This window comes from Silene latifolia, chromosome 11 (genome assembly GCF_048544455.1).
Source record: "Silene latifolia isolate original U9 population chromosome 11, ASM4854445v1, whole genome shotgun sequence".
Classification (NCBI taxonomy): Eukaryota; Viridiplantae; Streptophyta; class Magnoliopsida; order Caryophyllales; family Caryophyllaceae; genus Silene; species Silene latifolia.
This window is the reverse complement of record NC_133536.1, coordinates 17,188,462-17,202,946: the sequence shown is the minus strand read 5'-3', so window position 1 is coordinate 17,202,946 and position 14,485 is coordinate 17,188,462.

Below are 14,485 nucleotides of genomic sequence, written 5' to 3'. Positions count from 1 at the left end.
TGGTGCGATTTTGATTAATGGTTAAAAATTATGATGTATTTTAGTTACTCAAATGTAATGATCGAGGCATAATAATTACCTATATTTGAAAGTTAAAAAGATTTAATTCTACTATTTATCAAAGTAAAAAAGTTCATATTATTGATTTGTTTATGGATTCAAGCTAAGATCTTTTTATGCAACACTTGATTGTATTATAATTCATAAATGATGGGGCATATTCTGCACCCGCTGACCAAGTCAACATATTGAGCAAGGTCAAAGATATCCACAGCAAGTCAACGACTTAGATGAATTTGACCCTAACGACGCACTGTCGGCTGTCTCTCGTGCCTCGGCTAGGACAACTAGCCAGCCGGGGCACATATCCGCGTACTCATATCCAAGACCCCTCGGCATGGAGTCAACAGGGCCCGCCGGCCTGCCATGGGTCCCTCGGCCGAGGGTAGATCAGTCTTTCCACCTGCTAGCCACTTGGCCACTTGGCCACTACGTGACAAAAGGTGAAAGTCTATAAATACTCCTCAACCCTTATTGAGGAAAGGATCCACAATTTAACCTAAGAATCACTATTCATCTGTTAATATCTTCCTTATCTCTCTACAAAATATACTTCGCCAAGTATGGACAGCGGGCCGCCCACGGGGGCGCTTGGTGAGGAGCGAAAACAAGCGTTTGCATTTTGTATGGAGTCGCCACCAATTTTTATGGGAAATTGGAACCGTTCGAATACCTCGTGTCATGTCAAGACACAAAGTAGAGACATGAACACTAAGTAATCGTTACCCTTAGCATTCTATGTCTAGAATGACTCTCGTGGATGCCAATGAACACGGGTGCTCACGGAGATCTGGAGTAAGGGGTGAGGGTACGTATTAGGAAGCTCTTTTGATCGAACACCTAATCCCGCCCGCCTCGATAGCGGCCTCTACTAATGATTAGGGATATCATTTATACTCGATATATCGTCGGCTATATGCATGCAATGCAACATCCAAGTTTTAATCCTAGCATGTGAAGAATTAACTAAGTCGGTTGACACGTAATTAGCATACAATTGGGTCGAAGTTGGATTTAATGCTCATTTACATGTGGAAACATACAAACAATAAAAGAAATACAATAATTATAAATTGCAATAATGGAAATTACAATAATTACAACGGATAGGCGATTTATGTCGAAAATACCTTTAAAACGGATAATTCGATAAAAAGGAATAAAAGAATAAAATTAAACGAACATGAATTAGCGTGATATTACGGATAATAGTTAATTAATATGTAAACTAAACAAACTAGGTCAAGGCAGAAACGGAGTTCAGGGACAGAATTCAACCCGGAACAGGTGCAGCAGGACTGCGCCCTCTGGAAGAGGCGCAGCAGACGCTGCGTCTGTTCCAAGGGCGAGTTCTGGCTGTGAAGCCGGAACTGCAATTTGTTAGTATTCGTCGGTGAATTTAATGATTGATTAGATTATTTGACTCGGATAGAAGTGATTAACAGGTTATTTAACATATGAACGGGTCGTAAAAACAGTAAAACATGGATGAGACGGATGCAAACGGATTAATTTACATGAATGAACGATGAAAATATTAATGAGTCCTCTATTGAAATTAATTAACTAGTCTAAACATGATGATATATGACGAATAATCAACGGGTTAGAATGTACCAATGACGAATTCCAGAGATTCAATATGAATGAATCGAACCTCTACAACCCGGGTTTGAATTGAATGACGAAAACCCGTAAATATGAATTACTTGGGATTTAAGTCGGATTTATGACGATTTAAACATGTGGATGAATGATGGATTATATACATATGATTATTAAACTATCATGATGAAGAATTAACGAAATAAGCAAAAGAAAAGAAACAAACACGAATTACAGAGGACGGGGGAAGAAGAAAAGAAGCAGGAACTGCGGCAGCCTCACGAAGAGGCGCAGCAGGAACTGCGCTCCTTCGAATAGGCGCAGCAGTTGCTGCGTCTTTTCTCGACGTTTGTCTACTGGAAATCCGTAAAAAAAGAGTTTTAAAGCACGGTTTTAGAAATCAGTTTTAATGGTATTTTCGACGCAAACCTTACAATTGTGATGCAATAATTAAAATACAATAAATAAAAGAGAGATTTACACCCTCAGACTTACATGTTGACGAAACGAGAAGGACTAAGATATCGATTAGTGATGCTCGACGCGAATGCAAAGAGAGTGCCCTCGTAAGAGGAAAACGATTAATTAATTAAGTTGATTGAGTGTAGTTGGTCAAATTGGTCGGTCATGCAACGGAGATCTTTGGTACCGGAAAGATCCGAGCTTACGTGGTCGAAAGTTCAAGCACGTAGGCGCCAATAAGTAAGAACAAAGTCTAGAATGCAAAGGGAGAAGAGAAGGGCGGACACTCGCGTGAGAAATATGAGGAACGAAGGCTCCTATTTATACTAATCACGCGAAGGAATTATGGTAAGACTAGGATACGGAAGGAAAGATCCGGAAATAACCGACTTAGGTTAAACGCGGAAACTTGGACAAAAAGAAAGCCCTGGGAAAAGGCGCAGCAGGTGCTGCGTCCCTTGGAAGAGGCGCAGCACTTGCTGCGTCCTTTCCCTGGGTAGGTTCCTCTGCGCGTAGAAAACGCGTTTGACAGCCTGTCGTATTTTAGGCGTAACTTTCTCTACAAGACTCGGATTAAGGTGATTTTGGTGGCGTTGGAAAGCTAAGAAAGAGATATAGAACTTTCTGTCAAATAGGCCCGACCCAAAAAAGTCGTTATGACCTCGTAAAATGGGCCTAAAGGTCGGGTTGTCGTTTTAGCTAAATGAAATGCACATTTTGTAATGTAAACTTTTAGTTTAGCCTAATGAAGTGACATAGGACTCAAAATGAGATATAATCTCAACATTTTATGACATACTAACCTTAGGTAGACAAGCACATTGCCTTTGACTCGGGTTTGGACGGTTTTAGGAAATGAAGACGGTTTTTGACCCGGACTCCAAATGTACTCTAATTACTGCCAAAACGACCGTATCGGGACGTAGATGACAACTAAGAGGTCGACATTAATGTTTGAGCAATCACTTGACGATAAACTTACGAACTGTCACAAATCGTTCCGCGTAGCAAACATGCGGCTCAATCATCACCGGGTGGTTTGCGGGAGGTGCAGAAACGAGGTGTCTACAGAGCCCCCACTTTGACTGAGGCTTGGACAAGGCGAAAGTCAAAGTATAGCCATCAGGTCAATCGAAGATTACAACCTGACGACTATGGCGACGCGAGGCGGCTCAAGAGGTGTGAACCAAGGACCTGTCGTCGGGAACATTTTAGAGTCTGTCGACTATCGGGGAGGGTCGTTTAAAGTCCATTAGACTACGTAAGGAAGCTCGCCAGCCATAAGAAGAGACCATACCTGAGACTTCTTTCTCGAGATGCTTCCAGAGGTGCATAGGAGCTAAGGTTAAGCGTAAGAGCTAAGGGTAAGACCTAAAAGATATATAAAGATTGTGCTAGGGTGTGGGGCCCTAAGGAAAGCATCGACGGGAAGGAGGTCAAATATAAGTTCAACTTAAAGGGTAACCAAGGTTTGGGTGTAAGAACTCTAAAAGGTGATCCTAAAGGAATATGATCCTAAAAGGAAAAGGTGATCCTAAAGGAATATGATCCTAAGGGGAAAAGTGTATGAACTCTAGGGAGTTTGGGAACCTAAAAGAAGCTAGGTGTGTGAACCTGGGTATATGAACCTAAAAGGACGGCTGGTATGAGAACTTAAAGGCTTATGAACCTAAAAGGAATGGGATCCTAAGGTTAAGTTTAGGAACTACTGGGTTACTAATTCTTGTTTTAAACGCGTGCGTCTAAGCTTTCTGAGGTATGATAACTCCAAAAGGATTTATGGGTTTATGAACCTAAGGTCGTTGGTGTGGGGGCTTAAAGGTTTATGAACCTAAAGAAGCCATTTTTGGATCTAAGAATCTAGGGGTAAGAATCCTAACTTTGGGTTTACGAACTTAAGGAAGGAGGCTCTGGTTTTGGGAACTTCCGGAGAACGACACCTTTGTCGAACTCTATGAGGAAACAATAATATTGAGGGTAGCAGGACGTCGGTAGAAACTGCTGGGGAATCTGCTTGCGTCGGTCTCAAGCGAACTCTGGCAAAAACTTGAGGTTGAATCTGCTTGCGTCGGTCTCAAGCGAACTCTTGTTGGGGAATATATTGACGATTAGGAACATCTTGATCGCCATGGAAGAAATCTTGAGTGAGCAATACTGCAAAATACTGCTGCGCTGGGGACAAATATTTTGACGACTAGGAACATCTTGATCGTCATGGAAGAAATCTTGAGTGAGCAATACTGCAAAATACTGCTGCGCTGGGGAGAATGAAGACTTGGGTGAAGCCCCTAGTCGGAGCGAGCACTGCTTCTGATATTTACCTGCATGGACATTAGCCACACAAGAATGCAATCTAATATGCAAATAGAACATAAACACATATGCACGTAAGCAATTATCACATGGACCTCAAATGAGGAAACACATAGGTTTTGCAAAAGGCGTTTCTTTATAAAAGTTGTTTAAAACTTGTGTAAAGGAAATTTGTCGTTTGTAATGCGTTACGCATATTCAATGGGCTTTAGACATAGGACTTGACATGACGCAGACCTACTAGGACACGACACGAAATGTAGACTTAGGTTTGACTGACGCGACACAGGGATGACTTTGACAGACTTTGTTTAAGTATGCGCAACCCCTAGCCAAGTGTGGGTGACCATGCGTATTGATTCCAAAGGTAGAATAATTGCAAGGATGATGAAGGCATATAAAGGCAAGGCATGAGCCATGGATCATCTGTTTACTAGGACTTCTTTCACCACCGTTTGCTGTAAAAAGAGACCCCTCTCTGAGGCGTGATAACTTCGAGAATCGTTCTAAGATCTTTGTTATGGTCCGGACCGAGTACTAGCTAGACTTAGAGGAATAAAGGAAGGGTGACATCTTGGAAGAGAAGCCCCCAGGATGAGAAGATGACTCTGGAATTTGGTAAAAAAAGGCTGGGCGATAATAAGGAGCCCCCAGTATAGAGGTGTTGATTGTAGAAGGGATGTTAATTTGAGGTTGGAAGTTTGAAAATTGGGATGGTTGATAATTGAGGCGATTGAAAGTTGTTAATTGAGGTGGTTAAAAGTTGGAAGTGGGGATGGTTGTGTCCTTGAGGACTGCCTACGTATTCACGTGAAGTGAAATCAAACCAGATCGTAGTTCTGAGGTTTGGTTAATTTTATTTGGGTATTGTGGTTGTATCCTTCTTGTGTAAGAAAGGACTGCCTACGTATCCACCTGAAAAGGTGAAATCAAACCATGCTCGTAGTTCATGTGTGTGCCTAAGCTATGTTGTTAGGACCTTAAAGTGCAGGGGTCACAAGGGTAATATTCCTTTGGTGACTCGAAGAATCGATTTGAGATAACTCCCTCTGATCATAGACCAAAGAGGTATAATTAATTTTGTAAAAAATTTCCTTGTCGTGTGAGCACACTTAGTGGACCCTAAGGATGTATTGGGTATGTACCGTTCTGGGTAGCAAAGTATTTGAAGACTCCGTGTATGGGTCAAGGTGAAACTGGATTGGATGTTTGGAATGTGGAGCTCGGTAATAAGAGGTTTTGATGAAACAAACCTCTGGAGCTTGAGTTTGTGGAGTTAAGGCTTGATGGGGTTATGGCTTGTAATGTGGCTTGGAAATGGAGTCTCTTGGCTTGACGTAGCCTGAGCACATAAAGGTAGGTTAAAATGACGTGGGTTCAAGTTTCCATGTCTTGGCCCTAAAGGATGGGTATACTTGACGAGCTTGAGAAGATTCTCAAAATTCCTAACTATCTCCCTGGTAACGGTCTCAAGAAGGACTTAGGGTGTGATGTGTGAAAGGCTAAGTGAGGATGCTAGCTAACCATCTTCATTGATGTCTTGATTCTATATAGACTTCAGGCAGTATTCTATTTTCAGGCTTGTTCTTGATTCAGATTTGGATTCTTGGTCTAGAACTTATCTTGGCTTTTGCTCAGATTCTTGATTCATGTTTTTGAAGATAGCTTTGACTTTGGATATTTACATGGACATGCTTGATTGAGCCTTTGTCTTTGATCATGGCTCGTATTGTCTTGGATTTTCTTGTTACCATGGATTTGGGTCAGACTAGCACCTTTGGTGTGAAATGGGTTGGTTTTTTAGTAACACGGGTTTTTTTATTGTGGGAAATGGGCTTGCCTTCCGTCATGGGTCGTTAACAAGGGAGATGGTCTGGATTCGTCCTAGAATCTCTTGAGATATGCTCGTCCTAGACTAGGGTTATATTGTGGTTTCTATTGCCAGGCATGGAATAGGTAAGAAAAGAACACGGAGTTTCAGGTCCTCTACAACTTAGAATGGAACATCATCTAAGTGTACTCACATCGACTTGGAATGCATTGTTGTTGTTGTTCATTTTAAAATGTCTCAAATCAATTCTTGTTGTCACAGGAAATGGTAAAGGATAAGAGACAGGATAGAGTATATGGATGAAATAGCGTGCTTTTATTGAAATGAATAATGAATGTATTTAACATAGACTCGAGAAGACACGTGACTCATGGGACAGCCCCCAGATTGTCACTAGAAATGAAGAAAGGCGCTAGAACAAAATATGAGATAGAAGGCCTAAGACTCGGACTCGGACCCAGACTTTGACTCGATCTTAGATCTAGACTCGTAATCATCGGCCCATGATTGAACATTTTCTCTTCCAGCAACTGGCTTCGGCATCTGACTTTGAGCATTCACCCATTTGAGCACCTCATCCTCATCATTGGGAACATTGGAAGGATAATAGTCAAGAAGAGTTTCTTGATATTTGGTATATCCATGAGGATTGCCTAAGCTACGTTGTGGGTCAAAGGTTGAGAGGGACAACCTCCCACTTTCAAACATATCCTGAATGACATGTTTTAATTTGTAACATTTCTCTGTATCATGCCCTTTGCCTCTATGGTATTTGCAGTAGGCATTCTCATCCCAGAACTTGGACTTCCTTTCGGGTTCGGGAGTAGGTCCTATAGGCTTTAACATTCGTCGCTCCATGAGTCTCTGAAGGGCATCGGTGTATGTAATACCAATGTTGGTAAATTTCCTAGGAGGTGTGCCCTTATTTTCGGAAGCCTTTGTAAATGACCTTGGAGAGTTGTTAGGTTTCTTTGACGAAGGGTCCATGAGGTTGCCTTTGTTGATTTTGATTCCCGTATGAGAAGAACTAAGAATAGATTGTCCACTTGTTGCTTTCTCCTTAGGACTGTCAAGTTGAAGGTTTGTCTGGACATTTTTCATCTTGAGGGGTTGGGCATCAAGCTTCTTACCCGTTTCGGCGAGCAGGTTTTCTATGTTGGAAAGTCGAGAGTTTAGGCTATCAATAGCTCCCTCTATTTTAGAGAATTTATTGTCAAAGGCCATGGAAAGCATGAGCATTCCATTTTGGATATCTTCGCCTTCGAGGACATTGATTTCTTTGTTGTCGTAAGGATCAAGGAGATGAGAACAATCTAGAGATGATTCTTCATCATGTTTAATGATATTAGACCCAAGAGGGTCGGTCTTCTTGGATTTCTTGGCGGAAGGTGGCACATGAAGCTTGCCCTCTTCAATCATGTCTTGGATAATATGCTTTAAACAAAAGCATTCCTCCGTATCGTGTCCCCTACCTCTATGGTACTGACAATATGAATCGCCCTTCCATCTAGGTAATATCTTTTCAGGGTCTGGGGTTGGACCGATTGGATGAAGTTTTCCCTGGGAAACAAGTCTTCGTAGAGCTACTTCATATGTGGTTCCGAGGTCAACGAATTCCCTATAAGCTCGTCCCGGCCTTCTGGGTGGAGTTTGCAAGAGGTTAACTCCCTTGTCTTCATTGGCCTTTTTAGATGGGTGAATCATGTTGAAGCTATGCCCTGGTCTTAGGGTATGAGAAGATGGTAAAGGTTTCATCATGCCTATCTTGTCTTCCATATTAATGACACGAGCGCTCAAGTCTTCGACGGTGGCCTGGAGCTTAATAACTGCAGTACTTAGTCCCTCGACGACGATAGATAAACGTTCTTGAATACTTCCACCGGAAATTGCAGAATTCCTACCGAGAAGAAAATGATGCGCATTACGACTTGATTCGACATGGGATTACGCATACTAAGGCAACAAACAAAGGAAGGGACAAGATGACACATCTAGACTTGACTTGTGAATTCAAGAAATGTCGTGAGCGACTTCTCGTGTTTGAGTTCACGATGCTTGACTTTGACCTTTAGACTCGAGTGTTGACTTTTGACAGAGTGACATTTATGTGGTTGACTTTATTGACAGGATTGGCGACACGTGTTGATTCTAATTTGTGTGTTTAAGACAGACTTGACTCGAGGTTCGGGTATAGGTGTTAAGAAGACTGTTGTAGTTTAGACTTAAATATGAGGCCCATTGAGACTCGTGTGTTGAGCCTCGGAACTTGTGACTCGAGTATTTAGATCCTAACTGAATTGGGGTAGGGGGTCCAAAATGACGGCGTGACGCCTTAGGACTTGACTTGAACGTTGAAAAGACCCAAAATGTAAAGGAAGACGGGTTCATGACTCGACGGAGTTCCGACTAGGACATAGTCCGTTTGAACTTTGACTCTAACTTAGCCCAATTGAATTTACATATTTACATTTACATTGTTTGAAAATACTTTGAATAAAACGTTTTTGGTTTTTTTTTTACGTTTTTTTTTTTTTGTTTTTTTTTTTTTTTTTTTTTTTTTTTTTTTGTTGTTTTGGATTTAATTTTGAAATGGGTTTTAGGCCCGAAGTTTGACTCGACATTTGGACAGAGTTTTGACTGGTTTTGCCTTTTCAAAAATTTACATTTTAAAAGAGGTTTTAATTTTTGAAAATTCGTCATGGTTTTGTTTAGAAATGGTGATCACGTAAGGTTTACACATTTATACAAGCATTATAACGGGATGCTGAGTGCATTTAGAAGGGTTTTGGTTTAAAGGGTGGGTTGCCATACCGAACCATCAAACCCGAAATCTGTGGAGAGGCTCGTGCCAAACAAGAGTAAGGCCGATTCCTAGTCCATTTCCTCAAGTAGTGAAAGTCCTTGATACAAACAAGAGTAAGCATCATGGTATGGATGACGTCAATTGTTATCCATCCTTAGGCCCAAATAAGAATTAGGACCGTTTAGACGGGACGATTGGTCGAATGGGTTGGGTTGGGCCTAGGAAGGCCGAATTAAACGGTCTAGGAAGATCGAGTTATGAAAACCGACAATTGTCTTGTACAAACTTATTCCCTAACCTTGTTCAAGTTTCACCCTTGGCTACACGTAAGTGTATTATCCCCAGCGGAGTCGCCAAACTGTGGACAGCGGGCCGCCCACGGGGGCGCTTGGTGAGGAGGGAAAACAAGCGTTTGCATTTTGTATGGAGTCGCCACCAATTTTTATGGGAAATTGGAACCGTTCGAATACCTCGTGTCATGTCAAGACACAAAGTAGAGACATGAACACTAAGTAATCGTTACCCTTAGCATTCTATGTCTAGAATGACTCTCGTGGATGCCAATGAACACGGGTACTCACGGAGATCTGGAGTAAGGGGTGAGGGTACGTATTAGGAAGCTCTTTTGATCGAACACCTAATCCCGCCCGCCTCGATAGCGGCCTCTACTAATGATTAGGGATATCATTTATACTCGATATATCGTCGGCTATATGCATGCAATGCAACATCCAAGTTTTAATCCTAGCATGTGAAGAATTAACTAAGTCGGTTGACACGTAATTAGCATACAATTGGGTCGAAGTTGGATTTAATGCTCATTTACATGTGGAAACATACAAACAATAAAAGAAATACAATAATTATAAATTGCAATAATGGAAATTACAATAATTACAACGGATAGGCGATTTATGTCGAAAATACCTTTAAAACGGATAATTCGATAAAAAGGAATAAAAGAATAAAATTAAACGAACAGGAATTAGCGTGATATTACGGATAATAGTTAATTAATATGTAAACTAAACAAACTAGGTCAAGGCAGAAACGGAGTTCAGGGACGAATTCAACCGAACAAAGCGAGAGATCGCGCCCTCGGAAGAGGCGCGCAGACGCTGCGTCATTCAAGGGCGAGTTCAGGCCGTGAAGCCGGAACGCAATTTGTTAGTATTCGTCGGTGAATTTAATGATTGATTAGATTATTTGACTCGGATAGAAGTGATTAACAGGTTATTTAACATATGAACGGGTCGTAAAAACAGTAAAACATGGATGAGACGGATGCAAACGGATTAATTTACATGAATGAACGATGAAAATATTAATGAGTCCTCTATTGAAATTAATTAACTAGTCTAAACATGATGATATATGACGAATAATCAACGGGTTAGAATGTACCAATGACGAATTCCAGAGATTCAATATGAATGAATCGAACCTCTACAACCCGGGTTTGAATTGAATGACGAAAACCCGCAAATATGAATTACTTGGGATTTAAGTCGGATTTATGACGATTTAAACATGTGGATGAATGATGGATTATATACATATGATTATTAAACTATCATGATGAAGAATTAACGAAATAAGCAAAAGAAAAGAAACAAACACGAATTACAGAGGACGAAGGAAGAAGAAAAGAAGCAGGAACTGCGGCAGCCTCACGAAGAGGCGCAGCAGGAACTGCGCTCCTTCGAATAGGCGCAGCAGTTGCTGCGTCTTTTCTCGACGTCTGTCTACTGGAAATCCGTAAAAAAAGAGTTTTAAAGCACGGTTTTAGAAATCAGTTTTAATGGTATTTTCGACGCAAACCTTACAATTGTGATCCAATAATTAAAATACAATAAATAAAAGAGAGATTTACACCCTCAGACTTACATGTTGACGAAATGAGAAGGACTAAGATATCGATTAGTGATGCTCGACGCGAATGCAAAGAGAGTGCCCTCGTAAGAGGAAAACGATTAATTAATTAAGTTGATTGAGTGTAGTTGGTCAAATTGGTCGGTCATGCAACGGAGAGGCTGGTACCCGGAAAGATCCGAGCTTACGTGGTCGAAAGTTCATGCACGTAGGCGCCAATAAGTAAGAACAAAGTCTAGAATGCAAAGGGAGAAGAGAAGGGCGGACACTCGCGTGAGAAATATGAGGAACGAAGGCTCCTATTTATACTAATCACGCGAAGGAATTATGGTAAGACTAGGATACGGAAGGAAAGATCCGGAAATAACCGACTTAGGTTAAACGCGGAAACTTGGACAAAAAGAAAGCCCTGGGAAAAGGCGCAGCAGGTGCTGCGTCCCTTGGAAGAGCGCAGACTTGCTTCGCGTCCTTTCCCGGGTAGGTTCCTCTGCGCGTAGAAAACGCGTTTGACAGCCTGTTGTATTTTAGGCATAACTTTCTCTACAAGACTCGGATTAAGGTGATTTTGGTGGCGTTGGAAAGCTAAGAAAGAGATCTAGAACTTTCTGTCAAATAGGCCCGACCCAAAAAAGTCGTTATGACCTCGTAAAATGGGCCTAAAGGTCGGGTTGTCGTTTTAGCTAAATGAAATGCACATTTTGTAATGTAAACTTTTAGTTTAGCCTAATGAAGTGACATAGGACTCAAAATGAGATATAATCTCAACATTTTATGACATACTAACCTTAGGTAGACAAGCACATTGCCTTTGACTCGGGTTTGGACGGTTTTAGGAAATGAAGACGGTTTTTGACCCGGACTCCAAATGTACTCTAATTACTGCCAAAACGACCGTATCGGGACGTAGATGACAACTAAGAGGTCGACATTAATGTTTGAGCAATCACTTGACGATAAACTTACGAACTGTCACAAATCGTTCCGCGTAGCAAACATGCGGCCCAATCATCACCGGGTGGTTTGCGTGAGGTGCAGAAACGAGGTGTCTACACCAAGTAACAACAACTTATCTCTTTAAGTCCACTAACTTGAGTGTCGGAGTGAGTACGCTCGGCCAAAGCCGAGCCCTCAGTTTGTTCATTGTTTCAGGAGACCGAAAGGAGGATTCAATCAAGGACGTCATTCTACAAGCACGGGTGGTAACAAGTAACTGCTCTGGAATTACACCCGGAACAATTGGCGCCGTCTGTGGGGAAAGATACTAGAATCTAGTCACATTCATTCCCAAACAAAAAAAAACACAAAACAAAAACCCACCCAAAAAGCTAAGAAGATGTCGAAACAACAAGAAGTATTCGTGACCGACGAAACCGAATTCTGCCAAGATGATACCGTCCACAATTCTGGGGTTGCGCAGCCCTCCACCGGCCGAGTAATTCAACCGGAGTACGGGACGCCAATAATACCAGACACGCCGCTGCCCGCCGACCAAGTCACCATCATGGGACATGTGGTTGATGCAGCTAAACTGAAACTACTCCTGGACCTAATAGGTAGCACGCCGGCTCACACTGTCACTCCGACAAGAGCGGCGGCACCCGTCCAGGAGACCAGGGCCCAGAATGTGACTCCGAGAGACTTGAACGGAGCACTGGAAGAAGCTGGCCCTGTCAAGACGCCGGGGGAGCCCAGAGTGCTAGTGGTAGACTGAGTCCTTCCCGCACTCGCGGGAGGACGCGTCGCCGCAAAGACCGACGAGGCATGCCCCAGAGGAGTGAAAGAAGTCCGACTCACCAGAGTCGAAGAAGGAGTCCGACTCACCAGAGTCGGAGAAGAAGCCCGACTCACCAGAGTCGGGGAAGAAGCCCTTCCCGCCACGGGGAGAGGAGCCGGACTAGGGATGCGAGGAGCCGATCGCCGCGTGTCATTCGACACGTGGTCAGACAGCCCCTCAACCCCTACGTCCTAGAGGTCCCGGTGCCGACTAAGCTAAAGTTGCAACCCATATCGTAAAAAGGAGAAAGCGACCCAACCGACCACGCCGAGGCTTTCGAGTCTTACATGTCGGTATGGGAGCAGCCTGATGAGGTTTGGTGCCGAGTCTTCCCAACGACCCTGCATGGGATGGCACAAAGCTGGTACAAGGGGTTGCCCAATGGGTCGATATACTGCTACGGCGACCTAAGGGACATATTTTTGGCCCAGTATTCCTGCAATAAGAGGAGGGCCGTCGAGACATCGGATCTCCTGACTATCAAACAGGAGGGAGGCGAGTCTCTCCGAAGCTATGTGAAGAGGTTCGACGCCAAGGTTCAGCAGATTCGTGAGCTGAACAGCGAGTTGGCGGCCTTCGCACTGATGAAAGGCCTCCCAAGAGGGGATTTAAAAACGAGCTCATCAAGTGCGGAGGCCTGAACTTAGACTCCGCCGGGAAGATGGCCGACCAAGCCATTAAGGTGGAGGATTACCACAAAACCTGGGTAGGCCCCAGCGAGGCGGGCACTCGAGAGAGTAAGAGCCGCCGGGAGGACAACCCGGATGAAAGACGCCGTGACAACAATAGGTCACGGTCTGACAGGTCCGCCAGGAAACAGAACTCGGCGGACGCCGGGGGGAGTTCGGGACCGTACTACCAAAAACGGTACAATGATCACACCCCCTTGGTCGTATCTGCCGCCGAGGTCTTCGCCCTGAGCAAGAACGAGGGTCAGAAGTGGGAAAGTCCCCCCAGGCCGAGGGGGGACGGTGACACGAGCCAGTACTGTGAGTACCACGGCCACACCGGTCACCTAACTGACAACTGCCGGCATCTGAATAATGCCATTGAAGAGCTGATCCGGAAGGGGAGCCTTGGCAAATATGTTGCCAAAGGCCAAAAGACGGATGCCGGCGGTTCAAATAAGAAATCCGTCTTTGAACGGATAGGAGTAATCCATGTTGTCATCGGGGGCAACGAGAACGGTGGGTCCGCTCATGGGCACAAACGGCACCTGAACGAGCTGTATCAGGCCATCAACTTTGTGCCCAAAACAGCGATCCCCGCTTCCAACATCCCCGATATGACTATTGGGAAGAAGGACTACAAGGGAGTCATCGCCCCTCACAGCGACCCACTCGTAGTCCACTTGGACATAGCCAACCACCTGGTCAAGAGGTGCCTGATTGACACAGGCTCCTACACGAACATCATGTTCAGAGAGTGCTTTCTCAACCTCGGTTTGAAGGTTGAGGACTTGAGCCCCTGCACCAGTCCGTTGTACAGTTTTTCCGGGGCCGACCTGGTACCCCTGGGGTCAATCAGGCTGCCGGTGATGTTCGGCGAGGGGAATGCGGCTAAGAATGTCCAAGCTGAGTTCGTGGTCATTGACGGCTCGTCCGCCTACAATGTTCTCATAGGCCGAGTTACTCTGAGCGAGGCCGATGCAGTAATGTCCATCCGGGCCCTGACACTGATGTATGTCTCGGACCGGGGGGAAGCGCATAAGCTCGTCTCAAAGGACGAGAAGGACGAGGTGGTCAACGTCCAGATATCTGCCAGA